This window comes from Culex quinquefasciatus, chromosome 3, assembly GCF_015732765.1.
Source record: "Culex quinquefasciatus strain JHB chromosome 3, VPISU_Cqui_1.0_pri_paternal, whole genome shotgun sequence".
NCBI lineage: Eukaryota > Metazoa > Arthropoda > Insecta > Diptera > Culicidae > Culex > Culex quinquefasciatus.
Genome location: NC_051863.1, coordinates 53,186,816 through 53,203,384, shown reverse-complemented (window position 1 = coordinate 53,203,384; position 16,569 = coordinate 53,186,816). Strand labels below are relative to the sequence as shown.

The following is a 16,569-nucleotide window of genomic DNA, read 5'->3' as shown; positions in this document are numbered from 1 at the left end:
TTTAATAATTTTATCTGGAATTTATTTGGGTAATTCTCCGCCAACTCACACAGCAGTTGCCCCGACCCCTCTTCGATTTACGTGAAACTTTGTCTTAAGGGGTAACTTTTGTCCCTGATCACGAATCCGAGGTCCGTTTTTTGATATCTCGTGACGGAGGGGCGGTACGACCCCTTCCATTTTTGAACGTGCGAAAAAAGAGGTGTTTTTCAATAATTTGCAGCCTGAAACGGTGATGAGATAGAAATTTGGTGTCAATGGGACTTTTGTGTAAAATTAGACGCCCGATTTGATGGCGTACTCAGAATTTCGAAAAAACGTATTTTTCATCGAAAAAAACACTAAAAAAGTTTTAAAAATTCTCCCATTTTCCGTTACTTGACTGTAAAAAAATTTGGAACATGTCATTTTATGGGAAATTTAATGTACTTTTCGAATCTACATTGACCCAGAAGGGTCATTTTTTTGTTTAGAACAAAATTTTTCATTTTAAAATTTCGTGTTTTTTCTAACTTTGCAGGGTTATTTTTTAGAGTGTAACAATGTTCTACAAAGTTGTAAAGCAGACAATTACAAAAATTTTGATATATAGACATAAGGGGTTTGCTTATAAACATCACGAGTTATCGCGATTTTACGAAAAAAAAGTTTTGAAAAAGTTGGTCGTCGTTGATCATGGCCGTTCATGGTCACCCGCGACAGACACGGACGACGAAACAAAGAGAAACGCAAAAAGTAACTTATTCAAAACTTGTTTTCGTAAAATCACGATAACTCGTGATGTTTATAAGCAAACCCCTTATGTCTATATATCAAAATTTTTATAATTGTCTGCTCTACAACTTTGTAGAACATTGTTGCAATCTAAAAAATAACCCTGCAATGTTAGAAAAAACACGAAATTTTGAAATGAAAAATTATGTTCTAAATGAAAAAAATGACCCTTCTGGGTCAATGTAGATTCGAAAAGTATATTAAATTTCCCATAAAATGACATGTTCCAATAAATTTTACAGTCGAGTAACGGAAAATGGGATAATTTTTAAAACTTTTTTAATGTTTTTTTCGATGAAAAATACGTTCTTTCAGAATTCTGAGTACGCCATCAAATCGAGCGTCTAATTTTACATAAAAGTCTCCTTGACAACAAATTTCTATCTCATCACCGTGTCAGGCTGCAAATTTTTGAAAAACACCTCTTTTTTCGTATGCTCAAAAATGGAAGGGGTCGTACCGCCCCTCCGTCACGAGATATCAAAAAACGGACCTCGGATTCGTGATCAGGGACAAAAGTTACCCCTTAGGACAAAGTTTCACGCAAATCGAAGAGGGGTCGGGGCAACTGCTGTGTGAGTTGGTAGAGAATTACCCATGAGCTACTTCTATACAGCGATTCCAAGTCAAACAAGAAGTCTCCAAATCAAAAGTGCTCCAATTTGGTTCAAATTTGGCATGAGAGTTCCTTGGCAAAAATCATAAGACCCATTTTTTTGCGATTAGGGTGCTCCTATCCAAAATAATTTTTTTTATCGATTTTCGCAAATAGCACATTTAAAAAAACATATCTCCGGAACGCCTGAATTTTAGAGCGCCACGTTTCAAAAGATAGGCAATTAGTTGAGCTTTTAAGGAAAAACTAATCTAACAAACAAACTATCTTTGCATGATGCCATGAAACTAAAGCTTTCCAACAGCACCCATTACGAACACTCGCACAAATCTACAGCTCCGCTAGAACAGTACACCCCGCGAAACGATGACAAACGATCCAGCTAATGTGACACCAAATTCATTCTGTTCCCTTTAGATCTTGCGCCCAACCCCAGACAGTAGGATTTGCGGTGATCCTTTCCGCCGGGACCAGCAGCAGCGGCGGCGGCATATAATCACCGGTTAACGAAGTAACGAAATATTCAATTTAGAAAAATCGCTCCCGATTCGTCCCGGCGAATAAATAAAGCAGCATTAGCCGAGCTGGTCAATGCTGCCGGATTCTGCACAATCACGTCCAATCCCGGACCAAAAGGACGGAAGAGGGGGCCCATAATGAAGTGCATTAACCGGTTGACCATGATCCATGGCCGCGTGTGTGTGTGTGTGTCCACACCGCCGGCTATGGTTGGGGGGACATTCCGGTATTTATAGATTCAGTAACTGCGAGGAATGTGTGCGGATTCATTGTGTTGTATGAGGGGGGCCTTTGCTGGTCGGTGGTCGATAAAAGGAATTCACCTTACCCCTTGAAAAGGCCAAAATTGGACCACAATTTGTGAAACATGTTCAATGGTCAAGTTAGAAGTCCGATATCGTGTACGAACAAACTAATATTACAGTGGTTCCCAAATTTAGAAACTTTAAAGATGAAAAAAAAATACTAAGCATGAAATATTAAATTTTTAATGTCTACAGTGTCTTAGACAATAAAAAAAAATGATTTCAGTATTTTGTTAAGCTGTGCTTGAATCAGTCGAGAACCACTGCAATAGAAGAGTAGTTTCAATGCTCAAACTCGTGAAGGCCCTTTTGAAATTGTCAACAAGCTCGGAGCAACCCAGTCACGGGGAGAGGTATTCAGGAAATTTGAAAAATGCCTCGATAGAATTTATTGCTCTATTAACGACCGTAAATCTTGTAAACTGTTGCGTTGCCCTTAGCAGTAGGACCCGCAGCAGTGCACCGGAGGTCGCTTTCCCAGGCGGGAGGTTTCGTTCGGTGACCACCTCGACTCGTCATTACTCGGACTTTTCCGGTGGCTTTTGCTCTGAAATGTTCACCGACATCGTCGCACACACTCCACACGAGCCAGTTTGTTGTTGCTGTTAACAAGGCCTCGTAGAACTGTGATACCCGGCCTAATCCGAGTGCCTCTGAATGGTGGAGGTTTTACCGGTGGTCACATACAAATCCTTCTCCATGCCACTCCAGACCAGACTAGTTTTAATTATGCGGCAATTAATCAACTCGCGCAGTCTCGTGGCAAAGGGTATCCCAACACAAAGCTGTAAATCAATAATCCGACGGACATTGTACGGGGAAACGAGTGAAACTTACCAGGTGTTTGTATGTTTACAGCGTTTTTTACAACAGACTGACAAATAAAACGTGGATTATGCTATATTGTTGCCAATTTTTGCTATACACGGAGAGACTGTGGCCAGAAATTCTAACAATTAAAATTGTTGATTTTACTTTCGTAAATTTTAACAAAAACGTACTTGTTACTGCCAATATTCCGTTAAAATAACTAAAATTCAGTATTTATTTAATAACCTGTTTGTTGAAAATGCTAGAGGCAAAAAGCTAACAGATTTCCCGAACTCGAATGAACGTGCTCGACTGTTAGCTTTTGTTTTAGGAAAATCAAAAATTTTGTTGGTTGAATATAATTTACATTTGGTTGAATATTTAGAAGATAAACTTGGGTTTGTTTACATCTGTCATTTGAAGTCAGGATTCGAACGAGAGCGGTCGATTTGTTGAGTTTGTGTTGTTAATTGTGAAGTAAGAGGATGTGAAAGGTGAAAATTACACTATTTGGCTAAGTTGAAGTGGCAAATCGAAGTGCACACTGCTGCAACTGTGAAGGTGGAATTGGTGAGTAAGTTTGTTGATGATTTCTTTGCAGGTGATAAACTATGAAGAGCAAAACGAGGGCATTCGCAATGGGGACCTCTGATGCGAGGGGACTTTATGATAATGTTTGGAGGAAAGAGAGGGGCAGTGGAAGGAAGAGGCGGGCCAACTTTTGCACGACAATACTTGCACGGGCAAATTTAACAAAATGTTGGTTAATCTTAGTAAGTATGGGTTTAATTTTACACAACAATTTATCTATTGTGATTTTAATTAGAAAACTGAATCATCAGGAACCTTCGTGCTTACGATGGATATTTCAGAATCATCAACCATAAAATACATGGAAATGCGTACACATTATATCAAAATAAAAATTCGATGGTGGGAAATGTCTAAAAAAATTAAATTTATAAAATATATAAAAAAGAAGATATTAATATTTTAAAAATGCTGTTGAAAAAGACTGCTCAATAAACTGGTAAGTAAAACTCAAAATATTGTTTTCAGGAATCGGAGTACGTTGAATAAATTGAATCAAATGCAATGAAAGTGTGTTGCCAAAAGTAGTTGTTAAATTAGTGCAAACTGGGTAAGTAGCATTATTGATATTTCTTGTTAATAATTACATTTATTTACGTTCCTTTTATCAGTTTAGAGCCGGAATTAATTTATTTATTAGATTAATAATAAATTTCATATGTCTATTTGCAGCAAAAGGTTCGCCTTGGTGTAAATTCTGTGTCCAACCTCAAGAAAAATAACTAAACATGGGACCGTTGTAGATGATGACGACTTATCGGATGATTTCTCAGTGATGGTAAGTGAATACAACACTTAATTGTATACAACATAATAAAAATATAAGCTTAAAACTTAGTAAAATTTTTGCTCGGTTTCTACTTTTAAGGAATTTACGAGAAATTAAACATATTTTTTGAACATGTTTACCAAAATTTGTAAAATGCTTTTTTTATTATAATTTTTTTTAACATTAATCAAACTTAACATGTTTTATAATAACAATTAAAAAATACAAATAAGTACAAGTACAACAAGTTAATTTGTGAGGCATTATTACAAAATTTACTGCAAATTAAATAAAAATATTGCTAACTACAGCTAATTACTGACTACATGTACGAATATTTTTCTGTATTCAAGTAAGACATTAGTTAAAAATATAGCTAGAAATTCGGCCCAGCCTGTATCGTTAAATAATTAAAGAAAATATATATAGACACTAACATAAATTATGTTTTATTAAGAATAGTTTTGTTATAAACCACTAATAATTTGCTGCATGCAAAAATATTTCAGTTGATACAACGAAAAAAGTTAAAAAAGTTGAAAAATATTGTCCAGCCTGTTTTTTACAGAATATTTAACAATTATTCAGCTGAAAACAAAAAAAAATAGTTAATTTTCTGAAAAAAATATTCTAGCAGTCGACTGCTAGAATTTTTTTTCGGTCATTTAACCAACAAAAATGGCAATTCTAACTATTTTTTGTTACTTTTACCTACTGGTGGTCAGCAATTTCGGGTTAACAAAATCAACAATCGATTGTTGAAAAAAAGCTGTGTAAAAAATTAGCCCATACTTTTAGTTAAATTAACCAAGAATTTCTTAGATTTGCCCTGGCCGGTCTCTCCGTGTATAGTTGAATTTGTTCTGGAACTAATTTGCCAGGGAATTCAGTTAAAGCCGTTTGATTTGATTTAGATTTTTTTTTGTATTTTTAATATTTTTAAATGGATGAAAATTTGTGTACCTTTTCTATAACTAATTACAAATTTTGCATCACTGGTTCGTCCATACAAGTCTCCATACAATTTCGGCAGCTGTCCATATAAAAAAGCTATACAAATATGCAAAATTCTGTGTCTTGAGAATGTTTTTTTTTAATCAAGAAAAGGAAATTTTTAAGATATTTCTTAGAAATGACCATGATTTCTAAGATAAAAAATGTCTTTTCATTTCTAGTATCTTCCAAATTTAAAAAAAATATCTCAGATTTGAAGCTTTATACTCAAACAAATTAATGTTGATATTATAGCATGTTCATAAGCTCGGAGTACTCAAAAAAATTTAAAAAAATATATTTTTTAAGCGGTAAAATAATTACTAATTTGAGTTTCAAACGACAGAAATTTGTATGTGAATAACTCAACTTTCTACTTTTGAGAGCAATACTGTTTTTTTTACAAAATACAAAATTATTACCGTCATCTGGGGCGAATCGAGACTACAGTCTGAATAGGGACAGCAGTGTTTAGAGCACTTAAAGGTTTTAAATTTGGAAATGGATGAACACATTTTGTTGATCTGAGTCTGTTCTATCTGAAACCTACCAGAAAAATCAAAACATTGTGCTCTAACATGGTTAAAACTGCTGTCCCAATTCGCCTCAGTTGACGGTATTTTATTTGTAATTTGCAATACATTCCAGACTCGATTATCCAAAGCCTCGATTATCCGAAGTTTCGATAATCCCAAGTTCGATTATTCGAAGGTTTGTATGGGACTTCGGATAATCGAATCACAAAAAAAATCGCTTTGAAAACTTAAATTCTCCAGTTTGTATTTCTTTTATCCGTTCTACTTTAGAGCAATTCTCTACGAAATCGGTATTTATTTTTTGAATTTTAATTTTTGTATTTTTTTAATTCGGCTGAAACTTTTTTGGTGCCTCGGTTTGCCAAAAGAAGCCATTTTGCATCATTAGTTCATATAATTATCCATACAAATTTGGCAGCTGTCCATTAGAGTGCCCAGGAAAATGACCCCCAGCTCCACAAGCGGAAACAGTTTTTCGGGTTATTTTACACGGCGTGTTTTCTGGGCAACTTTAAGGAGAAAAAATAGTCATCGCTACTCTCAAAAGTGTCTTATAGGAAATTTTCTCAGCTTTCCAATGCTTCTAAGAGCGAAATGTTTCATCGGGAAATTTCAGAGAAATCTATATTTTAAGTTTTTTGTTTTAAAATCCTTAATCTTTTATTGGAAACTTTTGTATAACAGTCCAGGAAACTTGTCAAATGATGTGTTTTATGTGTCATTTACTCATCAAAATGTGAAACAACTTTGCGGAAGGTTGCAAACCGCTAAACAATTTGAAAAGGAAGTTTTAACCGAATTTTTGAATATGTGGGATTTATTCAGAAATTAAAATCATAAAACCGCATTAAAATATTATTTTTACAAGAACAAATAGATTATTACACAATTGTTTTGTACAAGTAACACCGGTCTGCTCTAATTCAGCTGGGAATTAGCTGATACAACCGAATTTTTTATAGGTTTGAGATTGATAGAGTATTTTCAGATTTGTATGAATTAATATCATATTTTCTTAATCAAACATTATCCAGTTGCATGGATACTAAACATGTTTAATACTCGAAATTGAACTGCAAACTACTGTTGCAAGAAATACTATTTATTAGTATGAAATAATAGTTTTAGTTTTTTTGTATTAAATGATCCAGAAATTAGCAATATTTTAGAAGTTTATAATACTGTTATCTTTATTTTCATCTTTTTTTAAAAAAATCTTTATTTCTTGATTTTTGTTGAAATAGTTTGGAAAGAAAGTTTCTGTAATTTTTTTTTATTAAAATAATATTTAATGTTTTGTTTAAAGTTTGTGACGTTGTTTTCAGCATTCTGAATAGGAAGACTCGTGTTTTATTGCTACTTTTAAGTGCATTTTCAACAGTAATCATTTTTTTTTCAATTTTATCTTTATTTTATTCTAATGAAAATATGACTTTTGAAGCTTGCAACAGTAATATGTAGTACATTTTCCATTTTAAATCATATTTATATTTATGTTCCCGGTTAATGTTTGCTTAAGAAAATATCAAATTTATTCATTAAAATTCAATAATACCATTAACAATCACAAACCTGCCAAAGTTTTGGAGGAAAAAGCTATGTAACAATCTAATAATTCTTGTAAAATAGTAGTTTATGCAACAAGTTGCAAAAATAGGATTTTTCAGCACGAGTCGTACATTTATAAATACGAAGAGTGCTGAAAAAATCAAGTTTTGCAACGAGTTCCATACAACATTTTTTGCAATTCCCAAAGACACCCATTGAGTGAATTTTTAAGTCAAATTTTCATGTTTTTTGTCAATAAATCGTTTAAATAAAAAAATATTGAAAAGTGTTACTTTTCGAAACAAGTGCTGAAAAGTTCAACTTTTCAGCACCCATTTCAGTGCTGAAAAGTAGAACTATTCAGCATTTATTTTGAAAAGTGTTGCTATTCGATTCTGTTATTTTTGGTACAGAAAAGTAGGCTTTCGTCGTTCATGAATGACAGGAAAAGAAAGTAGTTTCACGACGGAATTGCAAAAAATATATTTTGACACTGTTTAATGATATTAATTTCTGAACAAATCCCATACACGGAGAGACTGTGCCCAGAAATTTTAACAATTAAAATTGTTGATTTTACTTTCGTAAATTGTAACAAAAACGTACTTGTTACTGCCAATATTCCGTTAAAACAACTAAAATTTAGTATTAATTTACAAACCTGTTTGTTGAAAATGCTAGAGGCAAAAAGCTAACAGATTTCCCGAACTCGAATGAACGTGCTCGACTGTTAGCTTTGGTTTTAGAAAAATCAAGATTTTTTTTTGTTGAATATAATTAACAATTGGTTGAATATTTAAAAGATGAACTTGGGTTTGTTTACGTCTGTCATTTGAAGTCAGGATTCGAACGAGAGCGGTCGATTTGTTGAGTTTGTGTTGTTAATTATGAAGTGAGAGGATGTGAAAGGTGAAAATTACACTATTTGGCTAATGTTGAAGTGGCAAATCAAAGTGTCGCAACTGGGGAGGTGGAATTGGTGAGTAGGTTTGTTGATGATTTCTTTGCAGGTGAAACTATGAAGAGCAACAGGACGACCTTCGCCATGAGGACATCTAATGCGAGTGAGCTGAACACGTTATAAGAATGTTTGATGGAAAGAGAGGGCAGTAGAAGGGAGATGCGGGCCAACTCTTAACGGATGGAGCAGCCCGGGCAAATTTAACAAAATGTTGGTTAATCCAAGTAAGTGTGGGTTTATTTTTGCACAATAATTTATCTTATGTGATTCTTATTAGAAAACTGAATCATTGAAAAGCTTTACGCTTACGACGGATAAAATCTTAATGAAACATTTTTTTTTCAGAATCATCAATTATAAAATACATAGAAATGCGTACACATGACAACACAAAAAATAGAGATGAAGTAAAATATCAAAAAAATTTAAAAATATATAAAATATAGAAAAGAAGATTACTATTATCTTGAATGTTTTGTTGCAATACGACTGCTCAATAAACTGGTAAGTTAAACTCAAAATATTTTTTTCAGGATTCGGAGTACGTTGTATAAATAGAATCAAATGCAGTGAAAGTGTGTTGCCAAAAGTAATTGTTAAATTAATGCAAACTTGGTAAGTAGAATTATTGATATTTCTTCTTTCCTCATTATAATTACATTTATTTACGTTCCTTTTTACAGTTTATAGCCGAAATTAAGAATTTTGTATTAAATTACCAATAAATTCCAAATGTTTATTTGCAGCAAAAGGTTCACTTTGGTGAAAATTCTGTGTCCTGAGACCGTTGTAGATGATGATGACTTATCGGATGATTTCACAGTGATGGTAAGTGAATTCAACACTTAATTTTATACAACATAATACAAATTTAAGCTTAAAACTTGGTGAAAATTTTGCTCGGTTTCTATTTTTAAGGAATTCACGAGAAATTTGTAATATGCTTTTTTTATTATTTTTTTAGATTCATGCAATGTAATTTTATAAAACATTAGTCAAACTTTACATGTTTTATAACAACAGTTAAAAAAAAATGTTTTGATGCTTTTTAACAGTAATTTAACAACTTAATGCAAAAAAACAAATTAGTTTATTTTGCCTAAAAATTTAACGTTTTTTTTAGGCAAAATAAATGCGAAAATAAAAAAAAACTCACCATTAATTTGTGAGGCATTATTATAAAATTTACTGCAAATTCAATAAAAATATTGCTAACAACAGCTAATTATTGACTACATGTACGATTTTTTTTTGTATTCAAGTAGACATTAGTTAAAATATAGCTAGAAATTCGGCCCAGCCTCTATCGCTAGATAATTAAAGAAAATATATATCAACACTTACATAAATTATGTCTAATTAAGAAATGTTTTGTTACAAACCACTAATAATTTGCTGCATGCAAAAATATTTCGGTTGATACAAAGAAAAAAATTGTTGAAAAATAGTTGAAAAATATATCCCAGCCAGTTTTTAACAGAATATTCCACAATATTTCAGCTGAAAACAAGAAATGTTTAGTTAATTTTCTGAAAAAATATTCTAGCAGTCGACTGCTAGAATTTTTTTCGGCCATTTAACTAACAAAAATTGCAATTCCAACTATTTTTTTTGTCAATTTTAGTTACTGGTGGTCAGCAATTTCGGGTTAACAAAATCAACAATCGATTGTTGAAAAAAAGCTGTGTTAAAAATTAACCCATACTTTTAGTTAAATTAACCAAGATTTTCTTAGATTTGCCCCGGCCGGTCTCTCCGTGTATATTCAAAAAATCATACAAAACATAAATTCCAAAATGTTTAGCGCTTTGCTACCTTCTACAAAGTTGTTTCGTGTCTTATTTTGCACATTTTGATGAGTAAATGACACATGAAATACATCATTTGATAAGTTTTCTGAACTGTTAGTTTAAAGTTTCTAATAAATAATAAAGGAATTTATAACCAAAAATTTAAAATAGAGATATCTCAGAAATTTCCCGATGAAACATTTCGCTCTTAGAAGCATTGAAAAGCTGAGAAAATTTCCTATAAGTCACATTTGAAAGTAGCGATGACTATTTTTTTCTGAAAAGTTTGTTCTAGAAAACACGCCGTGTTTAAGCATTTGTGTAAATTTGGAACGAAATTGGATTTTTTTGGTTTTTTTTAAATTTTTTTATTTTTAAAGATTTACCCAAGCTGGTGAAAAAAATATTTTCCATACAAAAATGACTTTTTTAAATCGCTAATAACTTTTAAGGATCAAGTTTTACAGATTTGATATGTTCAACTTTGTAGAGCATTGAATTTTTAATAAAAATCATATTTTTGAGCATATTTGGATGAAAGTAGCGTGTCCTGCAGACAAAAACGTAAGAAAATTTGGATTTCCATACATTTTTTTCCATACAAACTTCACCCTTGAGAATCAATGGGTAAATGTTGACCGATTTTGCTCATATTTGACCCATAGTTCTAAAATAGATCAAGGAACAAAAATCAGCTTGTAAAGCGAGGTTTTGGAAAAAAGTCTCATATTCTGGGCACCCTGGTGTCCATACAAAAATGTTGTATGAAAATCCAAAAATCTATATCTTTTGAAGGAATTTTTTGATCGATTTGGTGTATTCGGCAAAGTTGTAGGTTTGGATAAGGACTACACTGAAAACAAAATTTATACACGGTAAAAAAATTGTTATTTTTAATTTAGCTTTTTGTTACTAAAGCTTGATTTGCAAAAAAAAAACATAATTTTTAATATTTTTTTATTTTTTTTATGTTTTAGGGAACATAAAATGCCAACTTTTCAGAAATTTCCAGATTGTGCCAAAAATCTTTGACCGAGTTATGCATTTTTGAACAAATACTGTTTTTTTTCAAAAATTCGAAATATCGATCGCAAAAATTTTTCAACTTCATTTATCGATGTAAAATCAAATTTGCAATCAAAAAGTACTAAAATTTTGATAAAGAGCACCGTTCTAAAGCCATTTTTGGGTAACTTGAATTGATTTTTTTGTGAAAAAAGTTAAATAAAAAAAATGTAATCTTTTTTATCATTTACCTATTTTTTCTGAATAATCCTCATCAATACCTACAACTTTTCCTCAATCAAGAAATTCCTTGAAAATTTACAGATTTTTGAATATTTACGTACCATTTTTGAATGAACAGCTGCCAAAATTGTATGGAGACTTTCATGGGTAAACCAATGACGTTACATGACTTATTTGGTCATAGGAAAGGCCCCCACAAAGTTTGAACAAAATTGAAAAATACAATAAAAATTCAATTTATGCATTTGCATTGGCCAATATCGAAAATAAGCAAAGTTTCTTCCAAATGATTCTTTTTTGTTACTTTTCACATTTTCTGGACCCATTCCCAATCTCAAGCAGTAAAACCAAATCGCATTACCATCGCACCAAGGTTTGGCAAAACGTTTTGCGGCGTTTTAAGTCTCACTTAATCAATCATAATCCCTATCTTATCAAACGTGATAATTAATTCAACTCAGTGGTTTACGTTCAGATGGTTGGACGGACTTTAAGTAATCTTCTAACTGACTCCTTTTTTTTGCATCAGAAGCTCCAGCAGAAACCTGGCACTCATAATTCGAAGTCGTAAACTGCTAAAAGCTTGTAATTAAAATTCAGTAATTAATACTATCGAACGATCGAAGCAAAACGGATCATTTCTTGATTATGGTTTGAAAATGGCTTAGATCGAAAATCTGTTCAAAAATCCTATTGGAATTTCAAACTTTTTCCAAACATTAGATGAGAAATCTACGATCCAGATTATCTTGCATATTTGATAGTCAGTTTTTTTAAGGCTTCCGCGATGATCTTCACCCGTTTACTCCAAGCAGTTCTTTATAGTTTTACAGCTTTTCACGCAGCGGGTCCCGCCTCTACACGTATTGACAGGTGAGAAAACTAAACTCCGTTTTGGCGCAATCCAGATTAGACTGGTAGTGGGGTTAAATGAACCTTTGGAAATAAAAAAAAAAATGTTTCTAAATTGGCTTACTGAACTTAATTTTAAATATTTGAGTAAAAAAACATTACAAATACTGCTTAACCCCCAAAGTTTCCATCCTTTCTAAGTTGGATTATGACTCCACCAAAGTCAAACTTCAGTGATGGTCACTATATTGTACAAATTTGTTATACAGAATAAAAACTGGAAGTTGGTTTTATAGACCGAGGACAAAGCTTGGATGCGCCACTTTTCAAATTTACGATCTAATCAAAACACGACTGCAGAACCAGGGGGATACCATCCAAATTGGTTGTAAAAGTGAGCAATTAAAATAATAAATTTCCGAAACAGTATTCCTCGAGAAAACAAAAAAAACACAAAAAGTCAAGCTGCGTGTGACACCTTTCTGGGTGCTGCTGCGTGTGCCCTCTCTTGTGGCGGACCAATTTTAATAATTTACAGCTTACGCATCGCTAGACAAACAAACACAATAAATATTTCCGGAGCGGTTCGTACAAATATTTTGATGGTCGTCTTAAATTCGAGGCTTAACTCTTTCTCCGTGAATGGCCCGAGGGATTCTTTGCCGATTGTCACTTTTTTATGGGTGGTTGCTGCTGAATTTTTGTTTGCTTATAGAGCTAGTGTCATTAGTGTGGTAATTTATGTTCGATGGTAAATGACAATAACAGTTTGTTTCAGTCACTTCCACCTAAATATACGCGAACAAAATTAAAACATATCTAATCAATTAGTAAATTCTTTCCCAAGTTAAATAAATCTAAGCAGAATTTTGCAAAATATATTTTAACTTGAAACCAAACTTTTAAAAAGCATCTCGGTTCACAACTTTCTATCAATTCTTTATAAATCACATCCGCAGCCAAAAGCACCGGATACCATCGTTGGATTGCCATCATCCTTGCTCCCAAGTTTCCAAGATTAAGACATTGACTTCTACTTCATCTTCCAAAATAAGAAGTAGTACCAAGAACCGATCTGCATCTGCGCTCCGCGGCCAAAAGTGCAGTTGCGACAGATGCAAAATATTATCGTTCCATGTATAATTAATCTCCTGCAAGATAAATTAATTTATATCAATTACACACGGATCTGGAGTGGGGCGCACGATCCTGTATGGTCAGCACAAACGAAGAAAACAAAAAAGGACGAAGCGAAAAGCTCGATCAATTATTTTCCCTCGCTCATTATATTTCGCAAACGGGGCGCGCTGTTTTTAGATATGAATTATAGATAAGCAATCGCGGGCAAGTTTATCGGCGGCCGTGGTTGCCCCTGCAGGGTCACAAAACTGAGCTTTAAGCGATGGTGTTTTTGTCGCACTTTGGTGATCGGACGGTAGCTACTGGCCAGATTCAGAACCTTCTCGGGACTGGTGGTTCTGAGTATTTTAGCAAATTATTTTCGTGAATTTTCAAGGGTTTTTCTTTCATTATTTTCAAACTAACTTTTTAAAAGATCATTTATTGTAACACCCCCTCTATCAGATGTAACATTGGTCAAATCCCTAATTTTGTAACAAAAAATAACATTTATAAAACTTTCTGATCATTTAAAAATGTCTTTTTTTAAATTTATGAATCATGTTTCATATTCTAACATTGAAAATAGGGCCATTAGTGTCTAAGATATTGGTACTAGCTACAAGTTTTCGTCATTTTCCCATTTTTGCGCGTGGCGCGTCGAAAAACCCAGTTTTTATTTTCAAAAAATCGTATCTCAGAGTATTGAAAACATAACTTCACCATTTTGTAATATGTTATGTAAAATTTTCCGAGGAATCTGATAAAAATATTTTCAGACATAGGCTCTTTGGTCTTTGGTAAATTTCATCCATTAAATATATATGGATGTTGTTCAAAGATCGCGATCAAAAATCGAACGCGACGCAAAACTGCCATGACCGTTTGTCACTTCCACACCAGTCGCTACTGAATACTCTCTCTTTGCACTCCCGCTCACTCCAATCGAGTAGAACAGCGAATGGCTCAGAGAGGATGATTGAGCTTCATTATGATCACTTATTAAACTGCTAAAAATCAATGTTACTAAAAAGGATTTGCAATTTTGTTAACAACAGAACATCAAAGACTCATTTGACAGCAATTTTCACCATGAGCAATTCTCTACCAAAACCTCTACCTCTACCAATTTTGGCATATGTTCATACAAAAATGGTACGTCAATATTCAAACAGCGGTAACTTTTGAGTGAATTTTCTGATCAACTCAAGACACCAATTCGGCAAAGTTGAAGGTATTGTTGAGGATTATTGAGAGAAAAATAGGTACACGGAAAAAATGCCGATTTTGTTTTTAACTTTTTTTCACAAATACTCAATTTCCTAAAATACGTACTTTTTGATTTTCGAGATTTTTTGATATGTTTCAGCGGACAAAAACCCGCAACATTAGAGCCAAAGAAAAGTATTCAGTAGTTATATTTTTTTGAAAAAATAGTTATTTTTGGAAAAATCTAAATTTCACACAAAAAACTTTTGGCCTAACTTTTTAATGTAAAATTGAATTTGCAATCGAAAAGTCTCACTCAAACAACCCACCATTTTCTTATGTATATTAGGGTGCCCAGAATACGGGACTTTTTCTCAAAACCTCGCTCCACAAGCTGAATATTGTTCCTTGAGCTATTTTAGGACTCTGGGCCAAATATGAGCAAAATCGGTTAACATTTACCCATTGATACTCGGGGGTGAAGTTTGTATGGGAAAAATCGAAAAAATGTAAGGAAAACCCAATTTTCTTACTGTTTGGTCTACACAGTGCGCTACTTACATCCAAATATTCCCAAAAGTGAGATTCTCATTGGAAATTTAATGCTCTACAACTTTGTAGAACATACCAAAGCTGTAAAACTTAATCCGGAAAAGTTATTAGCGATTTAAAAAAGTCATTTTTGTATGAAAAACATTTTTTTCGCCAACTTTAGGCTCGGGTATCAATGGGTTAATCTCAACCAATTTCGCTCAAAATTTGCACAGATGCTTAAAATAACCCAATAAACCGTTTTCCGCTTGTGGAGCAGGGGGTCATTTTTTTCTGGGTACCCTAATGTATATATATCAGCAACGAATGGTCTGATTTTCAATGTTAAAACATGAAACATTCGTGAAATTTTGCAATCTTTTTGAAAACAATATTTAAAAAAAATCAAGGGCAACATTTTTAAAGGGCGTTATATTAAATGTTTGGTCCTTTGAGATGTTAGCCTTGATTAAAATTTTAAATTTTTTTATGGAAAGTTTTCTGAATTTTCCAAATAGTTTTTTTAGAAATGGTCGCTCATGGTCACCAGTCTTAAAGATCGAAAACTGCGAATATTTCGCTTATTTCAAACTTTTGGTGGCTATATCTTGAAAACGGAGCCCTTTAACAAAAAAAATATTTAAAGTACTTTTCGATTGCTAATTCAATTTTACATTACAAATTTTGGTCAAAAATTTGATGTTAAATTTAGATTTTTTTCCAAACATCACTATTTTTTTCAAAAATTAATAACATGGTGGTAGATTTTTTGACCATACTTTTCTATGGCTCAAAAGTTGTGGGTTTTTGTCTACTTAAACATATCAAAAAATCTCGAAATCGAAAAATACGTTTTTTAGGAAATAGAGTTTTTATGAAAAAAAATTAATTAAAGATCCGCAAATTTTTAATCCGTGTACCTATTTCTTCTATAGCCCTCAACAATACCTACAACTTTGCCTTAGACACCAATTGATCAGGAAATTCACTCAAAAGTTACAGCTTTTTGAATATTTACGTACCATTTTTGTATGGACAGCTGCCAAAATTGAATGGAGACTTTTATGGGTGAACCAATGACACAAAATAGCTTCTTTGGTCATAGGGAAGGCCCCCACAAAATTTGAGCCAAATCAAAAAATACAAAAAATAAAAATGGTCGCAATCGGCCGATTTCGTAGAGAATTGCTCATCATATAAAAAGTGCATAAAATAAAGTAGGGGAACAGCATCTAATTCCAGCGTGCCTCTAATGTTGGCAGGTCCAAACTTTGATATTCAATTAAAGCTAATGAAAAGCGCTTTCAACTGAAATCGAGTTATAAATAGCTCAATAAGAAGTGAGCAAGCAAGTTTCTATCAAAAGTTTTGCAAAATTAGTTCTTTAAATAGTGAAAA

General features: G+C 32.8%; 1 long non-coding RNA gene across 1 annotated transcript; it reads left to right on the top strand.

Annotated features, from left to right (window-relative positions):
* The first annotated feature begins 8,369 nt into the window (after positions 1–8,369).
* LOC119770358 lies at positions 8,370–8,810 on the top strand. Its single transcript, XR_005278788.1, has 2 exons — positions 8,370–8,646; positions 8,768–8,810. It is a non-coding gene; the product is annotated as an uncharacterized LOC119770358 (long non-coding RNA).
* Positions 8,811–16,569: the final 7,759 nt, after the last annotated feature.